Below are 27,388 nucleotides of genomic sequence, written 5' to 3'. Positions count from 1 at the left end.
ATTTTTATTAAAATTATTTCTTATGTGGATATCATGGTTTTAAAAGAGAGTTTAAAAAAATTAAAAAATTTCTTTTATAGCTTTCTACAAAAGATTAAGAGAAGAGATTAATCTCTTTCCTTATTTGTAGATTAAAAGGATGGTTTTAATTTTTGGTAAAAACTTTCCTTATTTGTAAATCATCTACATGTTTAAAAGAGAGTTTAAAATGTGAAATCTTACTTTATTTGTTGATTAAAAGGTGGATTTTAAATTTTAAGAAAACTTTCTTTTTTAACCATGTTCATGATTTAAAAGAGAGTTTAAAAATTAAATATTCTCTTTTATAAGTTTCTACAAGAGATTAAGAAAAGATTTGATATCTTTCCTTATTTGTAGATTAAAAGAGATTTTAATTTTTAGAGATAACTTTCTTTTTATCCACATGTTTAAAAGAAAGATTTTAATTTATTAAATTTTCTTTTTATAAACCAATCATGAAGGGATTAAATTGTTGGAGAAATTTTATAAATTTTTGGAGATAAATTAGGAAGTTTTAATTAATTAAAACTCTCCTTGTTTATAGCTTGTGGTGGCCGGCCATATGAATTGATGAGAAGAAAATTATTTTTAATTAAATAAATTTTCTTTTTCAATGGCAAAAGAATTAAAGAAGTTTTTATTAAATTTTCCTTATTTGCCAAGACTAAGGATTATAAAAGAGGGTAGAGGAGGATTCATGGTGAACGACTCTATTATTCTTTTCCTTCCTCTCTTCCTTGGTGGCCGGCCTCTTCCTCTTCTCTCTTCTCCTTCTTGTGGCCGAACCATCTTGTTCTCTTGGAGTCCTTGTGGTGGCCGGATCTAGCTTGGAGAAAAGGAGAGAAAGGAGGTTTCGCTCTTGCATCCCTTGGAGCTTGGTGGTGGTGGCCGAACCTCATCCTTTCTTGGAGTCATGTGGTGACCGAACCTTGCAAAGAAGAAGAAGGTGCCTTGGTGGTTCTCGTCTCGGAAGATCGTTGCCCACACAACGTCCGAGATTAGAAGAGAAATACGGTAGAAGATCAAGAGGTCATTATCTACTAAGTAAGGTATAACTAATATTGTTTTCCGCATCATGTTAGTTTTATCTCCATGTAAAAATACCAAATACGAGAGGCATGCGATTCTAGTATTTCGAATTAGTTTTCGATGTTGTGTTCTTTTGTTTTTTCTTTTCCTTGTGATTTGATTGTTCCTTTTGGTTGACCTAAAGTTATTTAAGGAAATTAAATATTAGCTTTCCTTAAAAGGCTTTGTCTAGGCGGTAATGGTTGTTCTCATATCCAAGAAGACCATGTGCCTCGCCATGCAGTCCTGGAAGCCAATTTTGAAAATTAATATGTAATGGAATTAATAACCTAGGTGATTTGGATCGAACGTGTTAAGTTCCGTTGGAGATTCAAGTCTAAACCTAAAAGAACAAATAAATTAAACTTAGGATCAAACGTGTAAAGTTCCGCAGGCGATTCGAGTTTAATTTAAAAGAATACATGGTAGCTAGGAAAAGGTTTAGACTTTTGTACAAAATTTTTATACAGTGGAACCATTAGATTTTTTGAGTAGCAACCAACAGTTTCGACCCGACGACCTCCTTACAACAACTTCCGTCCCATGTCATCTCGGATGACCATGGGGTCATCTAATGTTGAAACACAGATGGAGAAAAAAAGAAACCGGTAACGAAATCAATACTCCCAAATGCGGTATCTTTTTGCTCGTTTTGGTCTATATTTCCTCTCCAACTTCGGTTGTTGACGCTGCTGCCGAGGAGGCGTCATCCTCCTCCCCTTCGGCGAGCGAATGATTGGAGCATGAGGTACGAAATCAATACTCCCAAATGCGGTATCTTTTTGCTCGTTTTGGTCTATATTTCCTCTCCAACTTCGGTTGTTGACGCTGCTGCCGAGGAGGCGTCATCCTCCTCCCCTTCGGCGAGCGAATGATTGGAGCATGAGGCGAAACACGATTCCCCAAAGTGCCACTGATATCCATTTTTGGCAACCAAATTAATGGAATTAATAAAATTTAGGATTCGTGGCATCTTAATTTGTCACATATTCGTGACGCCACGACTATCAACAGTGACGTCATGCTCGTCCGCGGCGGCTTCCGAGTATTTCGGTCTAAAAAATTTTAAGTAACGGGAAATTCAATTTGTCGCATATTCGTGACGCCACGGCTCTCAGCAGTGACGTCATGCTATTTCGCGGCGGCTTCCGAGTATTTCGGTCTAAAAAATTTTAAGTAACGGGAAATGACTTTGAGGGGTAATCCAATCAAATCAAACTCTGGAATGTTTAGATTTGATTCATTTATAATTAAACTAAGCTCGAAATTTATTTAACGAATATATTTGATATCATAATAAGAAAGAATTCATCTATTACAAATCAGTTGACACGGTGTCAATCAAAGTCAAGATGGTCAACGTTAAGGTTTATGGAAAGAAACTTAGCCAAAGGTGATTGTCTGTTTATTCCGATCGACAAAGGAGTAGGTCGAGAGGATTACCCGGCCAGTCAGACGAGCAGATCATCCGACTGGTCAGACGAGCGGACATATTAGCCGATCAAACCAATGAACAAGCTTGTAATTAGTTGTTTCGGTTGGCAAAAAAGCGGGCCACTCAGACCACCCGTCCGCCGCAAGGAATGACTACACAGGAGGAGAGAAAACAAAAAAGAATACTCCGTCTATCATTAATACACGGAAATCAAGATAAAGAAGAACACTCCATATATCATTGATGCATGGAAGTCAAGACAAAGAAACCTTTCTCCGACAATTAATATTATTAAATGAGGGCAAACGAACGATCACCAAGAAAGGTATAAAAGAGTACGCCAGGTATGAGGAAAGGCAAGATTTATCATTTTCTTGATTACTCTCTTTTCCTGATTTTGACTTGAGCATTGGAAGGTCAATGTCAGAGACTCCTTCCCTGATTTGGTTTTGTTTTGCAAGATCGAAGCCTTCTTCCCGTTAGTGGTCATCCCATCCCGACTTTCTAGCTTCCTTCATTTGGACAGGATCAATATTCATGGCTCATAAGTTTATTCAAAAAAGGTAGATCTGCTACCTTAACGGCCCCCTAGTGTCGGCCCCATGGATATGGAGAGAAGTTCATGCAAGCACACAGGCCATAGACGCATGGCGGGGTAAACTCCAGGTCGTCAGTTCCTGAGAATCGACCCCTGACCATTGCGCTAGAGATACCATGCGCCTACTGTCTGCGCTATGCCCTCGGGGCACTCATAAGCTTATTCAAGCTTAAACAAGATTAATAAATATAAATTATAAATTTAAATATTTATTAAAAATAAAATTATATATTTAGAGAAAACTATAATATTCTTATTAAAATTTATAATTTTATTCTAATAAATAAATTTACTATATTTGTTTATATATTTCATAACTAAGTGTAAAATCTATAAATTCAATATCAAAATTATTATTTTTTTATTTAAAAGTTTATTTATGAGTTTAACGAACATGTTCACGAGCTAACGAACCGAATATTATGAAGCTTGAACTTGATTTATTTATCTTAACAAGGCTCATTAAACGAATTCAAATTAACTTTTATCAAATCAAGTTTCGAATATCTTCATGAATGATTCATGAGGAGCTTAATTCATTTACCCCTAATTAATTTTACTTTGGAATCACAAAATTTAAAAAGAAACATAATACAAATTAAAAGACAATTTCAAATCATTCAAGATTTTATTTTTAAATTAATAATAAAAAAACTATATAGCATCTGATTGATAAATTGTTTAAATCCAAGTGAAAAAAATACCTAAAATTTAATAAGGCATATTAAAGATATTTATTTATCGATTTAAGTTAAAAGTAACAAATCCATATTGGGCTCGTCTCAAAATTTATAATTTAGGTGAAGAAATCTTTATTGAATTTGTATGTATATTTTTCATCATATAAAACATCATTTTTTTTTTTATAATTTACTATATCTTTATTTTTAATTATTGTTTCTCCCCTTATATAATAGTTACTTTTCATTATTCAATTCATTTCATTTTGTTTTTTCTCTTATAAATTAAATTATATTTTTTAAAAAATATTTTTAAAATTTAATGAAGTACTATTTATAAAATCTCAATTTAAGAAATAGATAAGACAGATGTAAAAAAATTAAATAAAATATAAAATTTATTAATTATTTTTTAAATAAAATATAAAATTTATTTTAAATTTTATATTTAAGGGAGCTGATGAATTTAATGGATAAATACGATATATATATTTAAAAGACATTTTGTCCACCTAAGCTTCTAAAAGGGTATTTTGATATTTATCAAAGCTGGCCTTTTTTATGAAAAATATTTTTTTATTTAAAACTTTTTATATTTATGATGATAAACAATAAATATATTTGTCTCAACATCTCGTTAATCTGTCTCAAAATTAATATGGACGAGAAAAATTTCTTACACTCATGATGGTAGTAAAAGATGTGTCTCCAGATTTAAAAAAATAAAAAATTATAACATCAATTTGTAGTTAAAAATCTCACAAATCCGCGGCGACGAATTGTCGTGCCACTTGACGGTTCGACCAAGCTGATTGTAGGCTTGTAGCCTGCCGCGCCACTTGGACGACGCGTGACCTAGACAATTGTGCGATCTGACGATGTGGCATTTCCAGATGCGAGGCCAAGCCGTGAAAATTTTTAAATATATTTTTTAATAAAAAAAATATTTTTTTAATAAATATGTCTTTTAATAAATACTAAAACTGCAGTCAGCTCTTTCATAATTTTTAAAATCTGTGTGCATATTTTGTCCAACCGTACTATTTAACCGAATAAAGAATTTAAAAATTAAATTATCAATCGATTCTTTTTAACAAATTAAAATTCTGAAAAAATTAAATTGAATTTTTAAAATTTGATTGATTCAGTCGACAGCATGTCATGCTGAGGACAGCGGCAGCGTGAGAACGGACGACGGCGTGAGCGAAGCTTTTATGGTAATTTTTGCTGGAAAGGAGGGGAGGAAGAAGCCCCGGGAGAAAAAGATACACTTTTGCCAAAAACGTACAGCAATATTCGGAAATTACAACTACACCTTTTTCCGTTTTCAGTCCTATAGTTTTTTTTTTAAAAAAAAAATAATTAAGAAACAGCATCGGAGTGAACAAGGCAATTGAGCCAGGCGCAAACTCAATCAGCAACGCAGGGAGTTCTAAAGGAATATATGAGACTGGTAAATACACATGAAACTATCGAGCTGAACATCATCTCAGACCATCGCGAGGTAGCGAGACTTGAACATCAACGGCAGGGATAAACGATGACGGCGCGACGGCGAGGCGGAGGGGAGCAGATGAGCAACAGCACCATGGCGATGACAAGCGCCATGAGGAATCCCAGAACGTTGATGCCGTCCTCGTCTGGTTCGGTGCAACAAACCTTCCCCATCGGCAAAGGGGGGCCTTGAACAATCCATTAAAGTACCACGAAGCCTCTTTTAAAGCGTTTGTGTCGATAAAAAGTTGTTCGACCATCACTGTCGATCTTTTAGTTTCAGACTCTTGGTCTAGTGCGGCCAGAAGAAAAGATGATTCAGTGGCCTTGTCAATTTTCACTTTTTTATTTCCCCATATGAATCGAGTGGCTTTAGGAACCACTAATTAAGCTGTTGAATAGACAACTAATCCTAGGAGTTGATTCTTCTCTCCCGGGCCTACTGCCTCTGTTGGTTTGTTGGAAGATCGAGAAGTTGGTCTACGTTTCAAGAGGGAAGAACATTCAAATGCATCTAGTCATAAGATGGTCAAACACGCTGGCTTCTAGATTTCGATTAAGTGGCCAACTTGTTGAAAATTATATTTTCCTAAAATATATAAGAACTCGAAACAGGAAAATAAATAGCACAAGATCTAGTTACATCGATTATACAATAAAAATTAAATATAAAAATAAACGATGGACTTGAATATAACAAAAAAAAAAAATCTAGATTCATCCGAAAAATTATATTATTTAAAAAAATAAGACAACTTAAATATTGACCTAGAGACATCGAAATTTCATGAAACAAATTTCTATGTGTTCATATCGTTGTCTTGATCATAAATATACCATCATCTATAATTTTGAATTATTATTTTGAGTGATTCAAATTTTTAACATCAAAAATAGGTCAAATTGTTATTAAAAAATTCTAAAAATCAATATATTTGGTAAAAAATATTTTTATGGATATATTTACGATCAGGACAACGATACGAACGCATAGAAACTTGTTTCATCAAATTCCAATATTTGTAACGCATAAAAAATATTTATTCCTTCTGAATTTTTTCCTCTTTTATTTAAAAAAATTAAATTCTGGGACGAATCCAGGGATTTGTCCCAAATTTAGGGACGAAATTGGAAATAAAAAATATTTGATGCTAAAAACCCTAGATCTATACCTCATCACGCTTCTTATTTTCTTCCCCATTTCTTTCCTCTCTCCTCCGTTCCCCCTTCCAACCTGCGATTTCCAAGAGGGTTTCAGCCACATCTCCGACCGACGACGGCATGATCTGCGACGACCGCTTGATCTCCGATGGTGGAAGCTTTTTGATTGGTAAGCCCATCTCTCTACGCTGCTCTCGGATCTCCCTCTCTCGGCAACGACGTGATCTCTGGGTGGCCACGGGCTGGTCGTCGCTGCGGGTTGGTCACGGGTTGGCCGCCGCCGCGGGTTGGCCATGGGCTGGCTGTTGCCAGGCGATGGCTGCCAGGCGCTGGCTGGCCGGCGTCTGGTCGGCGGCGCGGGGCTAGCCGTGGCTGGCCGAATCTGGCCCGCGTCGCGGGGTTGGCCACTACCTGGCCAACGTGTGGCTGGCCGTTGCAAGGCATTGGATGACCGGCGTCTGGCCGCCGGCGTGGGCCTAGCCGTGGCTGGCCGCCGTCGTGTGGCTGGCCGACTCTGCCCCGCGTCGCGTCCCTGGCCTCGATTGGATGTGGGTGGCCGGGGTTGGCTGCCGGTGTTATCGGTGGCCACGTTTGACCGTGGGTGGTTGCGTGGCAGTGCCTGGCAGGATGAGGTTGATCATTGTTTCACTTTTTATTTAATATTCGGAAGTTACTGTCTGAATTGATAATGTTGTTTGTGCAGGTCTCAATTTGGCGTGATCTCAGTGTAGTTGAAGACAGCTGTATTTGTTCACCTCTTTTCGGTATTCCTAAGTTCATTAATATGCATTTACTGATCTGTATATAAAGTTAGCTTTAAATAATTATATTATAGTTGATTAATTGCGTTCCTTCTTTTTGATAAGCTGCTCTTTGTTGTTTTATCTTCAATGATAAGATTTATCTGTTGTTACTTTTAATAATGTTTAACTAAATAGCTGAATTCAGGTAAAATGCAGAATGAGCGAAGTTGGATGTATAACAAGAATTTGCCTAATCATCAGGGGTTAACTCCTGAGTTTATCACTGGCCTGAGGTAATTTTTGAATTTTGCATCTAGTCAAGTTATGTATATGGATGACAAGAAGATAAGGTGTGTGTGTAGAAAGTGTCACAATGGCAAGAATTAATCAATGGCAAAGAGACCTAGAACGGACTAACTTGGAGAAAGATATTAGAGATATGTGCCGACAACAAGAATTAATCATGCAACACCTTTAGTTGAGCTCCGCTCAAAGTCAGAATCCTCCCAATGACGATGATGATGATGACTACGATGATAACGATGATGGTGGTGATGATTTTTGATGATTTTAATTATGTATGATGATTATTTGTCTCATGTTTACTGTTTTACACATTAATCAATGACTTGTTAACTTTTCTAATTTTTATTTTAATTGATATTGTCAATTTGTTTTTAACAGGGTTGGTGAGGCGAACTAAAGGCCGGAGAAAAAAGTAAGTATTAAGTAACATGTTAAACTTTTAATTTTATTTATTTATTTTTTCTAATTGCTTTTAATTTATTAAAATTTGTTACTATTGCATTATTAGTTCAAATTCCAAATTATGATTAGAGTTTACCTAGCAACCAAGTAACCGTGAGTACTAAAAGACTAGTATCATCAAATTAAGCTTAACTAGTTTGTGTTTTCTTCATTTGAGCTATTTTCATATGTTAGAAAATTTTAAGAATACCTTTCATGCTCTCCATGTCACATGGACATAGAATATTTGTAGCTATTGATTGAAATGGTGAAATAGGTATTATCATAACAATTTGATGTGCCAATTATATTAGGTTGTATCATATTTACGATACTTGTACTTAGCTTCAAGATACTTCTTATAATTTTATTTACTGTTGCTATGACATGGATGGTTCATATCGTTGGTAAATAGGACATTTATTTGAATGTTTAAGGAATTTCACAGTTATGTCTTGTTTCCAATCTTTCTTGTTACATGGGCATATCATATCATATTTACAATCTTTCTTGTTACACATGATCTGGTTTATTTGTTTGTTGTTATGTAGGCAAAGGAGATTTGAGGGGGAGCAAAGCTTTTGTGGCAGATGAAGATGACTTGATGTATTCTTAGTTTATTTACCTTCTTGGATGGATGACTTATATAACATTTGGTTGTTGAACTTGTATAATATTTTCTAGAAGCTTGAACAAGATAGATCTTGTAAAATTTGTTGAGATCTTTATATTTGTTGAATTATAAGTTGAGTTCAATTATTAATACTGTATGTGGGATGTGTTGAATGTATATAATTTGTTATTTGAATTTGGTGTTAATGTATCTATGGATTGAATTGCAGAAATAAATTGAATTTGGAAAAAAAATTTAATATTAGGGACGAATTTGGCGACGAAAACGATTTGTCCCCATTCTATCGTAACTACTGTACCTCGATAATTTTGCGACAAATTTATTTTCATCCCAGATTTCATCCCAGAATTTGGGACGAATCTATGAATTCGCCCCAGAATCTGGGACGAATCTGTGGATTCGTCCCAAAATCTGGAACGAATCCACAAAATTCGTCCCAGATTCTGGGACGAATTCTAGGACGAAAATTTATTTATTAATTGAATTAGTATTTTCGTTGCCAAATTCGTCGCAAATGCTTATGAAAATTATCAATGAATTTGGCAACGAAAATTTAAGTCGTTGCCAAATTCGTTGCCAATTTTTGCAACAAATTTATTATTCGTTGCAAAATTAGGGACAAAATTGGCAACAAAAAAAAGTTTGTCACCGAATTCGCCCCCAAATTCGTTGCAATATTAAGGACAAACTTGACAACAAAAAATAATTTGTCACCGAATTCGTCCCCAAATTTGTTGCAAAAATAGGGACAAATTTGGCAAAAAAAAAAAATTATTTCATTACTGAATTCGTCCCCAAATTCGTTGCTAAGTTTGTAACAAAAAAATTATTCGTTCCAAATTTGTATGCTTTTTTGCGACGAATTTGGGGACGAAAATTTTATTCGTCGCCAATTTCGTCCCCAAATTCGTTGCCAAATTTGCAACAAACCATAATTCGTTCCAAAAGTTGGCATCAAACATTTTGGGACAAAAAAATTTTCGTCCCTGAATTCGTCCCAAAAAAATTTGTAACGTTCACTTAGCTACCAGGATTCATAAACTCTATTACTTATCCTGGAGGTTTAGAGTTCGAATCCTGGGGAAGGCAAAAATCCACTGGCCAGGGGTGGAAAGACCTAGTGAGTAACGGCACGGCCGAGGGTCGTTGGTCGACGATATAAGGGGTCGCCAGTTGGGCCACCCAATGGACCGCCAAATGAGCCGCCCAAGGGGCCAAGGGATTTACCTTAGAAAAATAATTATCTAAAAAAAAATTATCACTTACAAGATACTTGGGTAATATGAGTGCCTGTTATTCTGAAAGTTATGCTTTTTTCACTTTCTTTCCCAATTGTCTTATTTATTATTGCTACAGAGTGAATTTAGTATCAAAACCAAGAATTAGAAACCAGTATTTTGGGCATTAGATTAAGGTAGGAGTAAGCTTGAAAAGTGAAAATTTTAAAGTACAAAAATGGTAAGAATGTCAACTATAACTAGTGAATTCATGCTTTATTGTTGATCCTGTCGGGAATCTGAGAAGACGAAATTATCAATGATGTGGCTGAAATATTGACCGCATCTCCATGCCCATGAGGAGGAGGGTCTGCCGAACTATCTCCTATGTTGACCGAGTCATCATAAAGCCTCCGGTCAATGCTACCTATATATAGACAGGGCCCGAGTTTCTCTGATCCCTGATACCCCGATGTTCGAGGCAGATCACACGAATATATAAAGAGCAGGATAATAGTTAAATAATGAAATGACTAGAGAGTAAGTACAATGACGTACCTTGACCCAGGGAGGCACCCTCTGGTAGACTGATGAGCTAGTCATGATGCTGATCATGGCATTGGATCTGACTACGCGAAGTCGGACGAGGCATGGATCCAGAAGGTGACACATAGCTAGAATACAACAGTTACACGAAGGCCGAATCGTAATAACGGTTCACAGACCGAATAATATTAACATCTTACAATCATAATAGTGGTACGAAGAGAGAAACACAGTAGCTCGATGGCTAGAACACAACACATAAGGCAGAACAAAGATCATGGAAGCAGAGTGCAATAGCAGTGGCTCAAAGGCCGAATCAACGATGGCTTGAGCGCCAGATCAACGCCAAAATCGTATGCCGACATGGATCAAATATCGGATCAACATTGGAAGTGTATGATAGCGTTGATCGAGGGCTGATGAGGCGTCGCGAATGTGGCAGCGGCGCTAGATGGTCGGATTTGACGATAGGGGTGCCAACAGCAACGATGGTGTTGTGCAACCGAAGAAAGTCGTGGGTTGACTGGTGGTTGTCACTGGAGGTGGCATCGAAGGGTGGCAACGACCACTAGAGGCGGCGCCGGAGCACAACAGCGGTGATGGCATCTGCGATGAGGAAGGCGAATACAGCGTACGAAGGCCACGATAGAGTGAGAAACAGTGTAGCCGACGAAGTCCATAGGGTGAGGAGGTCGAGGGCATCCTGACTGGTGGTGGTGGCTGGTCGCTACGGCGGAGAGGTCACCGATGCGCGACTGTGGACACCAGAAAAGAGGGGAGCGAGGCGGCTGGCTGTGGCTCGAAGGTTGCTGTCGCAGAGTGCGCCGACAACTCCCTTGAGGCTAGAGTGAGTAGAGGGTGACGACGCTGAAGGGCGGCTGTCGAAAGGCTGTGGAGCAAGGAGACCACTTGTGAGAGGGGAGACTGTGCGATGACGGTGGCAGCCCGCGAGAGAAGAAGAAAAAAGATGGCTAGCCACAAAGACAGACGACGTCAAAGGCAGCCAGCGGCTGACGTGCGACAAGGGAGTTGGCAGTGTTTTTCTCTATTTATGTCCCTGTGGCGGCGGCCTTCTGCCCAGATGAAAAATGCCTCCTCTCCCAACGATGCACAGTAGCACATAAAAACACCCTTCCCATGTCAAAAGACTGAAATACCCCTCTTCTTCTGCATAATTTCCCTTGGGCCCCATAAATATATCTGCATCACAAGCCTCTCCTTCAAGTCTAGTCGAAGAATGCATGAGTTCGACTGACTAGATAGTATGTTACAAAGACTAAATCACTCCCGAGTACAGAGTCAGATCACTAGGTTCGTCATGTGATGTCAAGCCCGTATCTATGACAATGTCAATCGAGCAACAGTAACGGTGTCAATTGACAGGAACGATGCAGATCGAACAATGATAGCAATGATGAGCGAGCAGTAAAAAACAGCATTGCCCAAGTGTCGAATGTGACAGGTACCAATAGAGCAATGAGCGAGGCCAAGCAGGCGACCGAGTGAATGCCAAGTGATGTCAAGCATACGAATGCTAAACAGGCGACCGGGCAACTGCCAAGTTGGCGACCGAATGGATGTAGAGAGGATGCAAAGCAAATGACTGGCATGCTGCCACGCGCATGCAACCCCCATGAATCGAATAAGCACATAACTCGTGAGATCAAAGGCGTGAAGAAGCAAGAGTCGTGGTCCGAGCGGACGTAGAGCCTAAGAACTAAACAGGAGCATAGCTCGTGTGATCGAAGACACACGAAAGCAAAAGTTGTAAGCCGATCTGGCGTAGAGCCCAACAACTGAATGAGGGCATAGCCCGTGAAATTGAAGGCGCATGAAATTGAAGGCGTATGGGAGTGTATACTGAAAGCCTAAGCTTTGTAAACATTCATTATGAATAAAGAATCACATTTGGTCTAATTGTCTACATTTGTTTGTAGTTGTTCATTTAATTTATATTGTAGATAACATAGTATGTGGTGTCACATACAGAAGATGATGTTATCAGTACCTTATAAATTATAAACAGTAGCTCACGACTAAAATGGAAAGGAACAAACCATTAGAAGGTCGTAGTGTAATTAGGTATTAGTTTATCTTGACTATATAATTACACTAGTACACTCAGAGTGTATTGAGTAGGACCATTAGAGGTCGTTTCTTTTATACTGAATTTATAAAGGAACAAAGACCTCAGTTATTATGGAAGTGTGTGCTCTTAATCCTAATATAATAACAAGCACATATGTTTGATATTTATTTCTTTAATTTATCAATGGGTGAGATTTAGTTCGATGAATCAATAAACTCGATAAGTTGGGAAATGGTATCACTTATAGTGTGTGTTGTTGATTATAGAAGGAAACTGTGTCCTACAGATACTAGGTTGATAATGTCCTCAAGAGGAGCTCATAAAGATTGTCATGTTAAACCCTGCAGGTGGACTTAGTCCGACATGATAATAAGGTTGAGTGGTACTACTCTTGGATTTAGATATTAATTAAATGAGTTGTCAGTAACTCACTTAATTAGTGGACATTCGATATCTTAAACACAGGGAGACTAACACACTCATAATAAGAAGGAGCCCAAAAATGTAATTTGGGATTGGTGCGGTAGTTCAATGATAGTTCTCTAGTGGAATGAATTATCATTGATAAAATTAAGTTGTGTGTTCGGGGCGAACACGGGATGCTTAATTTTATCGGGAGACCAAAATCAATTCCTCCTCTCGGTCCCTATCGTAGCCTCTTATTTGTAGAGTTCAATACCCACCTATACCCACCTTCTATACCCACCCAATAGGGCCCGGCCAAGCTAGCTTGGGGGCAAGCTAGGGCCGGCCTAGGTATGAGATTGGGTGGCCGGCCCTAGCTTGAACCCAAGCTAGTAGGGCCGGCCAAAATAAATTAAAAAAGAAATTTAATTTTAATTTTTATTATTATGTGGAAGATATAATTTAAAGAGAATTAAAATTAAAATATCTCTCTTGTAAAAGATCTACAAAAGATTAAAGAAAGAGATTAGATCTCTTTCCTTATTTGTAGATTGGAGAGATGTTTTATTTTCTCTTTAAAAATTATTCACATGTTGATAAAATTAAAATTATAGAAATTTCCTTTTATTAACCATGAAGAGATTTTAAAGAGAAATTTTATTTTTTTTAAAATTTCCGGAAACAAATTAGGAAGTTTTAATTGTTGATTAAAACTTGTCCAATTTGTTCTCCAATGATGTGGCCGGCCATTGAAGATTGATTTGGAAAATTTATTTTATTTTTCTAAATTAAATCATGTCAAGGAAATTGAAGAAATTTTATTATAATTAAATTTCCTAATTTGCCTAGGCCAAGGAATATAAAAGAAGGGGTGAGGGTGCCTTCAAGAGATACAACATCTATTATTTCTCTCCCTCTTTTGTTCCTTGGTGTGGCCGGCCAACCTCTCCCTCTCTTTCTCTTGTGGTGGCCGAATCTCCCTCTTCCATTGGAGCTCTTGTGGTGGCCGGATACTACTTGGAGAAGAAAAAGAAGAAGGAGAGAAAGCTAGCATCTCTTGGAGCTTGGTTAGTATTTTGGTTTTCCTCCTTGGTGAAGTTTTTCCTTTGTGGCCGAACCTTGCTAGGAGGAGAAGAAGGTGGTTGGTGTTTTCTCATCTTGGTAGATCGTTGCCCACACAACGTCCGAGGTTAGAAGAGGAATACGGTAGAAGATCAAGAGGTCTTTCTAGAAGGTATAACTAGTAGTTTTTCCTTTTCCGCATCATGCTAGTTATTTATGGAAATAATACCAAATACAAGAGGCTTACGTTCTAGTATTTCGAATATGTTTTTCGATGTTGTGTTCTTTTGTTTCTTTCTTTTCCTTGTGATTTGATTGTTCTCTTTGGTTAACCTAAAGTTATTTTAGGAAATTAAATATTAGCTTTCTATTAAAGGTTTTGTCTAGTCGGTGGTGGTTGCTCCCATATCCAAGAAGGTCATGTGCCTCGCCACGTCAGTACTGGGAACCTTTTATGGAAATTAATATTTAATGGAATTAATAACTTAAGGAGACTTGGGTCGAACGTGTTAAGTTCCGCAGGAGACCCAAGTCAAAACCTAAAAGAACAAATAGATTAAGTTTTGGATCAAACGTGTTAAGTTCCGCAGGCGATCCAAAATTTAATTTAAAAGAACACATGGTAGCTAGGAAAAGGTTCAGATCTTTGTACAAAATTTTTGTACAGTGGAACCTATAGGTTTTCTGAGTAGCAACCAACACTTCTGCCCAGATGAAAAATGCCTCCTCTCCCAGCGATGCACAGTAGCACATAAAAACACCCTTCCCATGTCAAAAGACTGAAATACCCCTCTTCTTCTGCATAATTTCCCTTGGGCCCCATAAATATATCTGCATCACAAGCCTCTCCTTCAAGTCTAGTCGAAGAATGCATGAGTTCGACTGACTAGATAGTATGTTGCAAAGACTAAATCACTCCCGAGTACAGAGTCAGATCTCTAGGTTCGTCATGTGATGTCAAGCCCGTATCTATGACAATGTCGATCGAGCAGCAGTAACGGTGTCAATTGACAGGAACGATGCAGATCGAACAATGATAGCAATGATGAGCGAGCAGTAAAAAACAGCATTGCCCAAGTGTCGAATGTGACAGGTACCAATAGAGCAATGAGCGAGGCCAAGCAGGCGACCGAGTGAATGCCAAGTGATGTCAAGCATACGAATGCTAAACAGGCGACCGGGCAACTGCCAAGTTGGCGACCGAATGGATGTAGAGAGGATGCAAAGCAAATGACTGGCATGCTGCCACACCGCATGCAACCCCCATGAATCGAATAAGCACATAACTCGTGAGATCAAAGGCGTGAAGAAGCAAGAGTTGTGGTCCGAGCGGGCGTAGAGCCTAAGAACTAAACAGGAGCATAGCTCGTGTGATCGAAGACACACGAAAGCAAAAGTTGTAAGCCGATCTGGCGTAGAGCCCAACAACTGAATGAGGGCATAGCCCGTGAAATTGAAGGCGCATGAAAGTGAAAGTCGTGAGCCGAGTGGGCGTAGAGCCCAAAAACTAAAGGAGAGTGTAACCCATGAAATCAAAGGCGAGTGGAGGCGAAAGTCGTGAGTCGAGTGGGCGTAGAGCTCGATAACTAAACGGGAGTGAAGCCCGTGAAATCGAAGGCCCACAGAAGCAAAAGTCGCGAGTGCCTAAAACTGAACAGGAGTGTAGCCCGTGAAATCGAAGGCGCATGAAAGCGAAAGTCGTGAGCCGAGTGGGTGTAAAGCTCGTGAGATACTCTGGTTCGAGACCAGTAGATATAGCTCGACCCCGAACGGGGGAGATAAATTCCACAATAAGTTGGTCTGAGACCAGTGGCGACTACTCAACCCCGAACGGGGGAGATAAGGGATTCGGTAAGCTGGTCCGAGACCAGTGAAGACTGCTCACCCTCGAACGGGGGAGATAGGAGATTCGATATACTGGTCTGAGGCCAGTGAAGATCGCTCGACTCCGAATGGGGGAGATAAGTTATCTGATATGCTGATCCGAGACCAATGAAGATTGCTCAACCCCGAACGGGGGAGATAAGGAATCCGATATGCTAGTCTGAGACTATTGACAACTACTCGACCCCGAACGGGAGAGATAAGTTATCCAATATACTGGCCTGAGATCAATGAAGATCGCTCGACCCCGAACGAGGGAGATAAGGAATCTAATATGCTGGTCCGAGACCAGTGACAAATGCTCGACCTCGAACGAGGGAGATAAGTTATCTGATATATCGGTCTGAGACCAGTGAAGACAGCTTGACCCCGAACGGGGGAGATAAGGAATCTGATGTGTTGGTCCGAGACTAGTGACGACCGCTTGACCCCGAATGAGAGAGATAAATTATCCGATATTCTGTTCCAAGACCAGTGAAGACCACTCGACCCCGAACGGGAGAGATAAATGATCTGTAAGCTGGTTTAAGACCAGTAGAGATCGCTTGACCCCGAATAGGTGGCATGGAAGTCAACGCTAAGCCTGTGGCTCGAATATAACTCAAACCTGGCCGAGTGGCTCAGGAGTCTCTAACTCGAGGGTTTATAGTCGTCGCTCGACTTCTAGAGCCTGTGGCTCTAATATAACTCAAACCCAGTCAATCGGCATGAGAGTCTCTGACTCAAGGGTTTATAGTCGCCGCTCGACTTCTAGAGCCCGTGGCTCTAATATAACTCAAACCCGGTCGATCGAAATGGGAGTCTCTAACTCAAGGGTTTATAGTCGCCATTCGACTTCTAGAGTCCGTGGCTCTAATATAACTCAAACTCGGTCTATCGACATGGGAGTCTCTGACTCAAGGGTTTATAGTTGCCGCTTGACTTCTAGAGCTCGTGGCTCTAAGATAACTCAAACCCGGCCGATCGGCACAGGAGTCTCTGACTCAAGGGTTTATAGTCGTCGCTCGACTTCTAGAGCCCGTGACTCTAATATAACTTAAACTCGGTCAATCAGCACGGGGGTCTCTGACTCAAGGGTTTATAGTCGCCACTCGACTTCTAGAGCTTGTGGCTCTAATATAACTCAAACTCGGCTGATCGGCACGGGAGTCTTCGACATTGAACCCATAGCTCTAATATAATTTAAGCCCGGACGATCGGCATGGGAGTCTTCGATCGGGGAACTGTGGAAGATCCTATGACCGAAAGAAAAAATATAACGAAAAAACTAACCTACCGACCAGCAGAGGATCTGACTCAGCTTCTCGACTCCCGAATACCCGTAGAGTGAAGAGAATATGATATGTTCGCCGAAATCCACCGGGGTCATGAGGATGGCAGAATTTTCTGGCATTGTCCATCTTCACGTACCAAATCAGGTGAAGTTCCCACAGGCGATGCCAATATGATCCTGTAGGGAATCTGAGAAGATGAAACTGCTGGTGATGTGGCTGGAATGTTGACCGCATCTCCATGCCTCGGAGGAGGAGGGTCTGCCAAATTGTCTCCTATGTTGACCGAGTCGTCATAAAGCCTTCGGTCAATGCTACATATAGACAGGGCCCAAGTTTCCCCAGTCCCTGACACCCCGATGCTCAAGGCAGATCTCACGAATATGTAAGGAGCAGGATAATAGTTAAATAATAAAATGAATGGAGAGTAAGTATGATGACATACCCTGGCCCAGGGGGGTGCCCTCTAGTAGACTGATGAGCTAGTCGTGATGCTGATCATGGTGCTGGATCTGACTGCGCGATGTCAGACGAGGCATGGATCCGGAAGATGGCACGTAGCCAGAATACAACAATGGCACGAAGGTCGGATCATAATAACAGTTTACAAGTTGGATAATATCACTTTTTTTCTTAATTATTTCTTGTTTTCCCGCATGCACTTTTCATTAAATCAAAATTTTTTATTTTGTTTAATTAAATTTCTAAAAAACATGTCAATTTATTAGAAATTTTAATTAAATTAAAATTTTATAAACTCCACCATGCCGCCTCTTATTTTTTCTCTTATCCATAGAGCCACAAGTGTCGTCGTCCCCCACCTCCTTGTTTTTCCTCTTATCCGTAAAGTCGTAGGTGCGAAAGATTTTAATTTTGATCCTCTTTTTCGGTCACTAGGTTCGAGTAGATCTATTTATTTTTAGAATGGATTTTCATCGAGCAATCGAGCTCCTTTCTCGGCGACGTAATCTCTCAATTTCTTGAAGATCTTTACATTATCATTCACATGATATTTTATATTCATGTCCTATACAGGTATTCGGCAGTAACTCGACGAGTACAAGCGCGACATCCCTTCTCTCGAATAGTACACGATATCGGTACGACCATTGTCGTAGGTATATTTTCTTTTGATATTATCTATATGAGTCAACTACTATTTTTTATTTTAATAAATTGATTAAATTTATTAACAGATTTATTAATTAATTTGATTAGTTTTATTTAATGAGTTTGTTTAATGGGAGTTGGTTGAAAAAATTGATAATGATATAATAATTAATGAGTTTGATTCTAAGAAAAATCGAAGAGCACAATTTCAATAGCATTTTTTTGCTCTATGCTTTAATTTTAAATGTATTGAATATTAGATATAGCAGCGGTGATATCATCTGCGATGTGGAAGGCGAATACAGCGTACGAAGGCCATGGTAGAGTGAGAAACAGCATAGCCGACGAAGTCCATAGGGTGAGGAGGTCGGGGCATCCTGACCAGTGGTGGTGGCTGGTCGCTACGGCGGAGAGGTCGTCGATGCGCGACTATGGATGCCAGAAAAGAGGGGAGCGAGGTGGTCGGCTGTGGCTCGAAGGCTGCTGTCATGTTGTGCTCCGGCGACGCCCTCGAGGCTAGAGTGAGTCGAGGGTGGTTGGTGACGGCGCTAAAGGGTGGCTGTCGAAAGGCCGTGGAGCAAGGAGACCACTCGTGAGAGGGGAGGTTGCGCGATGACGGCGGCAACCCGCGAGAGAAGAAGAAAAAAGATGGCCAGCCATGAAGGCAGACGGTGTCGAAGGCAGCCGGCGGCCGACGTGCGACAAGGGAGTTGGCGGTGTTTTTCTCTGCCTATGTCCCTGTGGCGGCGGCCTTCTGCCCAGATGAAAAACGCCTCCTCTCCCAGCGATGCACAATAGCCCATAAAAACCAAAACCCTTCCCATGTCAAAAGACTGAAATACCCCTCTTTTCTCCATAATTCCTCTTGGGCCCATACATGTTGGAGTGTATACTAAAAGCCTAGCTTTTGTATAAACATTTATAAGAATCACATTAGTCAAGTGTCTACATTTATATATACCAAATGTAGATGTTCAATTAATTTATATTGTAAATAACATAGTGTGTGGTGTCACACACAGAAGATCATGTTATCGGTTCTTTATAAATTATAAACAGTAGCTCACGACTGAGATGGAAAGGAACAAACCATCGAAAAAGTCGTAGTGTAATTAGGTATTAGTTTATCTTGACTAATAAATTATACTGATACACTCCAAGTGTACTGAGTAGGACCATTTTAGGTAAGTTCTTTTGGTACTGACGTTATAAAAGAACTAGACCATAGTTATTATGGAAGTGTGTGCTATTAATCCTAATATAATAACAAACACATATATTTAGTATTTATTTCTTTGACTTATCAATGGGTGAGATTTAGCTCAAAAAATCAATAAGCCCGATAAGTTGGGAAATGATATTACTTATAGTGTGTGTTGTTGATTATAGAAGGAAACTGTGTCCTAGTAATCTAGGTTGAGAATGACCCTAAGAGGAGCTCATAAGGATTGTCATGTTAAACTCTGCAGGTGGACTTAGTCCGACATGACGATAAGGTTGAGTGGTACTACTCTTGGACTAAGATATTGATAGGACCTTGAGTATGGCTAGAGGGGGGTGAATAGCCTTTCTTTGATTTTTCACCTACAATTTGTTAGCGGAAGCACGAAAAGAAATGAAATTGAAAGACAATAAGAGAACAAGGCTAACTCCTCGATTTACTTGGTCTCCACCTCCTTGAGGTGACTAATCCAAGGCACACACACACCCAATCAAGCTCCACTAAGATCTTCTCCTTTTCAATCCAAGAGTGATGGTGGAGAAACCTTTACAAGATGATCTCCTCCTTTTATAAGTTTTTGATAAGCTTAGGGAGGAGAGAATAAGAATAGTAAGACTTGAAGATCACTTGGAAAGCTTAAATAGTAATTTGAATCAGTTAAGTTGTTCTTTCTAAGCTTTCAACTTTATATACAGTATGCTGGAATTTCCGATATCAGTCGACTGATGAAACATGCAGTCGATTGGTATCACACAACGACTACTGTTTTATTCAAATCTGTGGAGATCCTGTGCGTCACCATCCCAACGGTATTATACCAGTCGACTGCTATAAGTCGACTCCATGTTTTATCTATCGACTGGTGACTGTGGACTGAGCGAATAGAGACATTTTGTTTGCTCCCAGTCGACTGCATCAGTCGACTGGTGTCCAGAGTTGCTCTTGAAGTCTTCCTCCTCAGCCTTTGTCCCTCAGATGCACTCAAGCCTGCAGCTATTCTTCGTGCCATCCTTCACATTGCCTTGAGGTTCACTTCCCTTCACTCCGTTTGCTTCTTATCCGTAGTCCATCGGATGCACCATCCTTCACCAATCTTCAAGAGTCTGAGCCATGAAACTTTCCAAGCTTGTGCAATCTACCAAGTCCTGCACAACTTAAGTACATATTAGAACCAATGTAAAGGCTAACTTAACTCCTTTGACACACACATCAAAAACAAAGATCACCCTATTAATCCTAGGTCGATTGTATCAACAATCTCCCTTTTTTTTTTATGTATGACAATATGTTTAAGTTAGGCATAAGATTAACTTTGAAAGTTCTAATCATAATATAAGCATGAAACATAACTTTGATATTTGTTATCATGAAGCATAAAATCATGAAGAATATAAATTCATAACTTTGAAGATTGTAAGCATGATATAAATCATGAACCATAAGGCATAAAGAGATCCACACACACTCCCCCTTAACATATACTATTTTAAAAACATTATAATCTAAAACTCCCCCTTAACATATGCTCTATCAAAAATATTTTTAACTTAAACTTGTTGTATCCTCCCCCTTTGACATACATCAAAAAGGTAAGAAGAAGCAACAATTTCATAGAAACATAGCAAACCCACAAAAGAAGCAAACAAAATCAGACAAGAGTAAACAGAAGCATATGTGTACACGAATAGTTACAAATAGAGACACATAATCATAGAGTAACAATAACACCAGAAACATAACTATCATGCATAAATAGAAAGACAAAAGGTCTCAAACAACATAGGCAAAAGAGTGAATAACATCCAATAACATCATCATCAACAGTGTTCGAGGTGAGAAAAGATAGGCAAAACAAAGTCAAAGGGTCACCCGACACCATAGCAACACAATAAAACCCTATGCCTAAGCATCATCATGGGAAGGTGGAGGAGGAGGGGGGCCCTGGTAGGCAAGATCCCAGTGCCGTATCATATCAAACATCTCTGTCTACTGCTGGCGAACGCTCCGAAACTCCTCCCGAATAAACTCCTCCAAGTGAAAGACACGCTCCCGCAGGGAGGCACGTGCTGGCTCTGCAGCAGGAACAGGGACCTCCTCTGCATCATCATCAGAATCAGAATCATCCTGATCGGGGCGGCGACGCCACACCATAATACCGTCACGCTGCTCAATCTGGGCTAAAGACATCTGGCGAGTCCCTAACTGATCAAAGTCCTTAGACAACTGATGCAAGGCACCCCTAGTGACATCTATCCCTTTATACACGAAAAAAGATGTTAAGACATGGCAGAAAGGCATGTATAACTTTCCCTGGACTGGTTTAGAAAAGTGGATGATAGACTCATAGACCTGAAGAGCAATATCAATATCAAGACGCTGCTCTAGGGCATACACCAGAACTAGATGAGGAAGACGGATTTTGGTTTGCCCTTTGGTCACGATGGGCAGAAGACATGCAATGACAACCTTATAGAGGACGTAATTGGGGGCTGACATGCGGGTGGCATCAAAAATACATTTTAGTGGAGGCCTAGGAACATGAAAATAATGCTGATGAATCAGATCGATGGAGACATGAGAGAGTGTATCAGATAGAGGCTCCTCAACCTGAGGAAAACATGTAAAGGTGCTAGTAGACCGCCTACACCCTAAGAATGACCTCAATATTTCAGGGGTGAAGCTAATGGATGTCCCGTCAACCATAGTGACATATGCATGACTCTCAGTACTAGATGGACACAGATTATTGTAGAATTTCTTACACATGTCTAAATTGACGGTAGTCATGCAATGAAATAACTTTTCTAACCCATAATGCACATTGATGTCAATGATTTCGGGGGCAATTCCGGTGAAATAGGGACGATTGAGATAACAACAACTCATCATTTCGAAGTCGGTGTTCTCAAAACGAGTACGGCAAGCCTCAGAGGGAAACCGCCCTCCAGAAGGCGCCGGAGGGGGCTGTCGAGAGGTACCCGCTCCACTCGGACGTTTTTGCCTAACTCTAAACCATGCATATGCAATAACTGTGCCAATTATCAGTCAAATAGGAAAGGAAACAACACGTAAACAACACATAAACGATTTTAGGCATGAATCAACCCCAAAATAAAGGAACAAAAATGAAAGAAGGTATTACCGACGCTCCATTGTGCCGGGAAGTCGTCAAATGAAAGAGGAGCGGCAGGAACCTCAGCCCAAACCTCGGAGTGATGGCTGAGCCGTGTTCCAGGCGACAAATGAGAAAAGGAGCGTGAGGGAGAACATATCCGAAGGTCTGGAAGAGGATTTGGAGACACAAAATGGTGGGAGATGTCGGTAAGAAGGTGTAGGAGGCGAGAAATAGCGGGCGGCGGTGAAAAATTAGGGTTTCTGCCGCCACCCCAATCGGGCGCCTTATATAAAGTCGAGGGCATCAGTCGACTGATAAAACATGCAGTCGACTGCACCCCGGAGAGAAACCATACAGAACCATTCTGTATGGTCGAACAGTGCTATCAGTCGACTGCATCAGTTGACTGCATCAGTCGACTGATGCAGTAACAGGGGACTGGCACGCAAATGAAAAAATCAAGATCCAAGTTTTGAAAAATCACCAAATATTCTCTAGACCTTTAAAAATGCCCAAAATTCGTGGAGTGATCTGTTATGTGAATATTTACTTGGGAAAAATAGGTATACAAGTGGATACAATCCAACTTATAAAATAGATACAAACTTGATAACTATCAAGATTACAAGGATGGAAGCTTGATCTAAAGTACTAGTTTGACTTTTTCCTTAAAATGATTGGCCTAGCCAAATCTGAGTATATGTCAAGCATTCATTTATATGATAATTATGCAATGAATTCATAAATTAATGTCCTTATGACCATATTTGTTTCAAAAATTTCCAATCATATTCTAGGAGCAAAGAGCACATTGATTGTGCACAAGCCTTCCCAATGATTGGTCCAATGAAGGATTGATATCTCTAAATGTCATTTTGGCTCACAATAATGCATCATAATTAACATGGTGAACCAAATGCATCTTCCTAATATCTCACATGATGTTTAAATACAAGCAAGTTATCCTAGGTCTTTGTGAGATACATTCAAGTATGTATTTAGCTTTTAAATTTATGGGATCATGAAAAGCTAAATCTATTATTCTACAAGGCACAGACCAAGCTCTCTTCTAATAGAGATAAACTCCGCTTCGGGTAAAGGTTTGGTAAAAATATTGGCAAGATTAGATTTGGATTCAACATAAAGTAGTTCAATGTCTCCTCTTGCCACATGATCTCTAATGAAGTGGTGTTTTACCTCAATGTGCTTTGTTCTAGAGTGATGTACCAGATTTTTGGTTAAATTAATGGTGCTCACATTATCACATAAGACCTTGACCTTGGAATAATGTAGCTCATAATCCTCTAAGGTATGCATCATCCAAAGCAATTGAGCTACACAACCACCCATTGCCACATACTCGGCCTCGGTTGTGGACAATGCCGCACAAGGTTGTTTTCGACTACTCCAACTTACAAGAGAAGGTCCAAGAAATTGACATCCACCGCTAGTACTCTTTTTATCCAATTTGCAACCCGCATAATCGGAATCGGTATACCCAATTAAGTCAAAATTTCTAGTTCTAGGGTACCAAAGCCCCACATTAAGAGTGCTCTTGATGTATCTCAAAATTCTTTTTACCGCTACTAAATGTGACTCTTTAGCACATGATTGGTATCTTGCACACATTCCTACTGCGAATAATATATCCGGTCTACTAGCGGATAGGTATAGCAAACTACCAATCATGCTCCTATATTGCTTTGGATCCACTAACTTTCCTTCTTGATCACTATCTATCTTGGTGTTTGTCCCCATAGGGGTAGTTTCTCCTTTAGCATTTTCCAACCCAAATTTCTTGATAAGTTCTTTAGCAAATTTGGATTGGTAAACATAGGTTCCCTCATTAGTTTGTTTGACTTGTAATCCCAAAAAGAAACTCAATTCTCCAACTAGACTCATTTCAAACTCACTTTCCATGTGTTTTATAAAATCATGAATAAGGTCATTATTTGTTGAGCCAAAAATGATGTCATCAACATAAACTTGGGCAACGAAAATGTCTCCATCTTTAGACTTTAAAAATAATATTAGATCGATTGTTCCCCTCCTAAAGCCCTTAGAAATTAAAAAGGATGAAAGTCTCTCATACCAAGCCCGGGGAGCTTGTTTTAAACCATATAATGCCTTTTTAAGTTTATAAACATGGTTCGGATAATCTATATTCTCAAATCCGGGTGGTTGCTCTACATAAACTTCTTCCTTAATTAACCCATTTAGAAAAGTCGATTTTACATCCATTTGATGAAGTTTGAACCTCATATAGGCGGCATATCCTAATAGTATCCGAATGGACTCTAATCATGCTACCGGAGCATATGTTTCATCATAATCAAGTCCTTCTACTTGATTGAAACCCCTATCTACCAACCTAGCCTTATTCCTAGTGACTCTCCCTTGATCATCCAACTTGTTTCTAAAGACCCATTTTATTGTGACAATTGTACTATCATTTGGTCTTAGAACCAATTCTCATACATCACTTCTTTCAAATTGATTCAACTCTTCTTGCATTGCTAGAATCCAATCCGTATCAAGTAAAGCGTCATCAATTGTTTTTTATTCAAGTTGTGATATTAGAGCAATTTGACTAGTGTGATCTCTAAAGTATGATCTAGTCCTTACCCCTTGTGCAACATCTCCAACTATTTGATTAATAGGATGATCTTGATGATGCCTTAATATCCTTGAGGTTATAGAATCATCATCTTTGGAAGGATCATTGTTTACATTGTTTCTTTCATCATCTGAACCATCTCTTCCTCCCCCTTGATCAATACCCCCTAAATGTAGATTTTGTAATCCTTAAGTAACGTCTTGATTTGGTTCACTTATATCCTTATCAATAGGGGATTTCCTAGGGTAAGTACTAGTGGATTCATCAAACTCAACATTGGATGGTTCATCAATCGTTTGAGTCCTTTTGTTGTATACTCTATATCCTCGACTAGTAGATGAGTATCCAACTAAAATTCCCTCATTGGACTTAGCCTCAAATTTTCCTAAGTCATCTTTAGTATTAAGAATATAAATCTTACAACCAAAGACTTTAAAATAGTGAATTGTAGGGATTTTACCATTCCATAATTCAAAAGGTGTTTTACCTAAAAACTTATGAATCAAGACACGATTTTGAATATAACATGCGGTATTAACCGCTTCGGCCCACAAATAGCTACGTAATGAGTATGCATTAAGCATGGTCCTAGCCGCCTCTTGTAAGGCCCTATTTTTTCTCTCCACTTCATCATTTTGTTGAGGTGTTCTTGGACAAGAAAATTCGTGCTTATAGCCATTTCCAAGCAAAATTTAGAAAAGTTCAAGTTTTCAAACTCTCCACCATGATCACTTCGAATTCTATCAATCTTGAGATTCTTTTCATTTTCTACCCTCTTAGTAAACCCGATAATTATTTCTAAAGTTTCCCCCTTTTGTTTCAAGAAATAAACCCAAGTATATCTAGAATAAACATCTACTATCACCAAACAATATTTGTTACCTACCAAAGAGGGTGTTCTATGACAATCAAAAAGATCCAAATGCAATAACTCTAATGGCAATGAAGTGCTAGTTAAAGTTTTACCTTTGTGTGATGACCTTGATTGCTTACCCTCTTGACATGCATCACACAATTTGTCCTTGATGTACTTGATCTTTGGTAGTCCCTTTACTAGCTCCATCTTGGCTACCTTGGCTATGTTTCTCATGTTGATATATCCAAGTCTTTTATGCCATAACCATCCTTCCTCTTCTTTTGATATTAAACACTTAATAGGAGGATTAGAAGCATATGAAAGATCAATATAATAAAGATTTACTTTTCTAAATCCGTTTAGCACAACATTCTCAAGATTTTTGTGCTTAACTAAACATTTATCGGGATGAAACTCCACATTATATCCGACATCACATAATTGGCTAACACTAAGCAAATTAAACCCCATACTTTTAACCAATAGGACTTTATGAATGGTAATTTTAGATGATACCTCAATTGTACATTTACCTATAATCTTGAGCTTTCCACTATTCCCAAATAATACCATTCCCTTCTTTATATAATTTATTGTGGAGAACTTGCTCACATCACCGGTCATATGTCTTGAGCAACCGCTATCCACAATCCACATACTTGCATCCTTCTTCTCCTCTACCTAAGAAACATAAAACACACAACTCTTTGGTACCCATGCACTAGATTCGGAAATATCATTCAAATATTTCTTAGGCACCCAAGCTTGTTTTACCTTCCCTTTAAGATTTTTTGTAACTTTGTTCCTAAGTGCATCATTTCTAGTACCATTGATTAGAGACATATATGCAACTTCCTTTTCCTTAGGTCTATATCCTATTCCGGCTTTGTTGTAAACGACTCTTTGATCTCTAATGATCATATCTAGATACTTGGATCCATTTGTGAATTTTTCTAAACATGCTCTTAATTCAATCACATCATTTTTTAATTTCTCATTTTCTTCCTTGAGTATATTTGATTCACTAGACATGCATGCATCAACTTTAATGGTCCTAAGCTTTCCCTTCAAGGTTTTTACCTTAGATTGTGATTTGACAAAAGCATTTTTGAGGTGAGCAATAGTTTTATAGAGAAATTCTACTTTGGGAGATTCTTTTACCTCATCATCATCACTTGATGATGATTCCTCACTTGATGACTCTCCATTTGATGAATCCTCTTCACTTGACACTTCTTCTTGACTTGACTCTTCTTTGTCATCTTCAAAAGTCATAAATGTCATATGTCGAGTAACATAGCATAGCTCATCTTCATCCGATGAGTCAATGCTTGGTGTATCCCATGTAGCTTGAGCCACCATGGCTTCCTTCTTCTTTTTCTCATTTTCTTCTTTCTTCATTAGTTCTGGGCA

The sequence above is a fragment of the Zingiber officinale genome, chromosome 7B (assembly GCF_018446385.1).
Source record: "Zingiber officinale cultivar Zhangliang chromosome 7B, Zo_v1.1, whole genome shotgun sequence".
In the NCBI taxonomy this organism is placed as follows: Eukaryota; Viridiplantae; Streptophyta; class Magnoliopsida; order Zingiberales; family Zingiberaceae; genus Zingiber; species Zingiber officinale.
The sequence above is the reverse complement of the archived record's forward strand: the minus strand, read 5'-3'. Positions refer to the sequence as shown.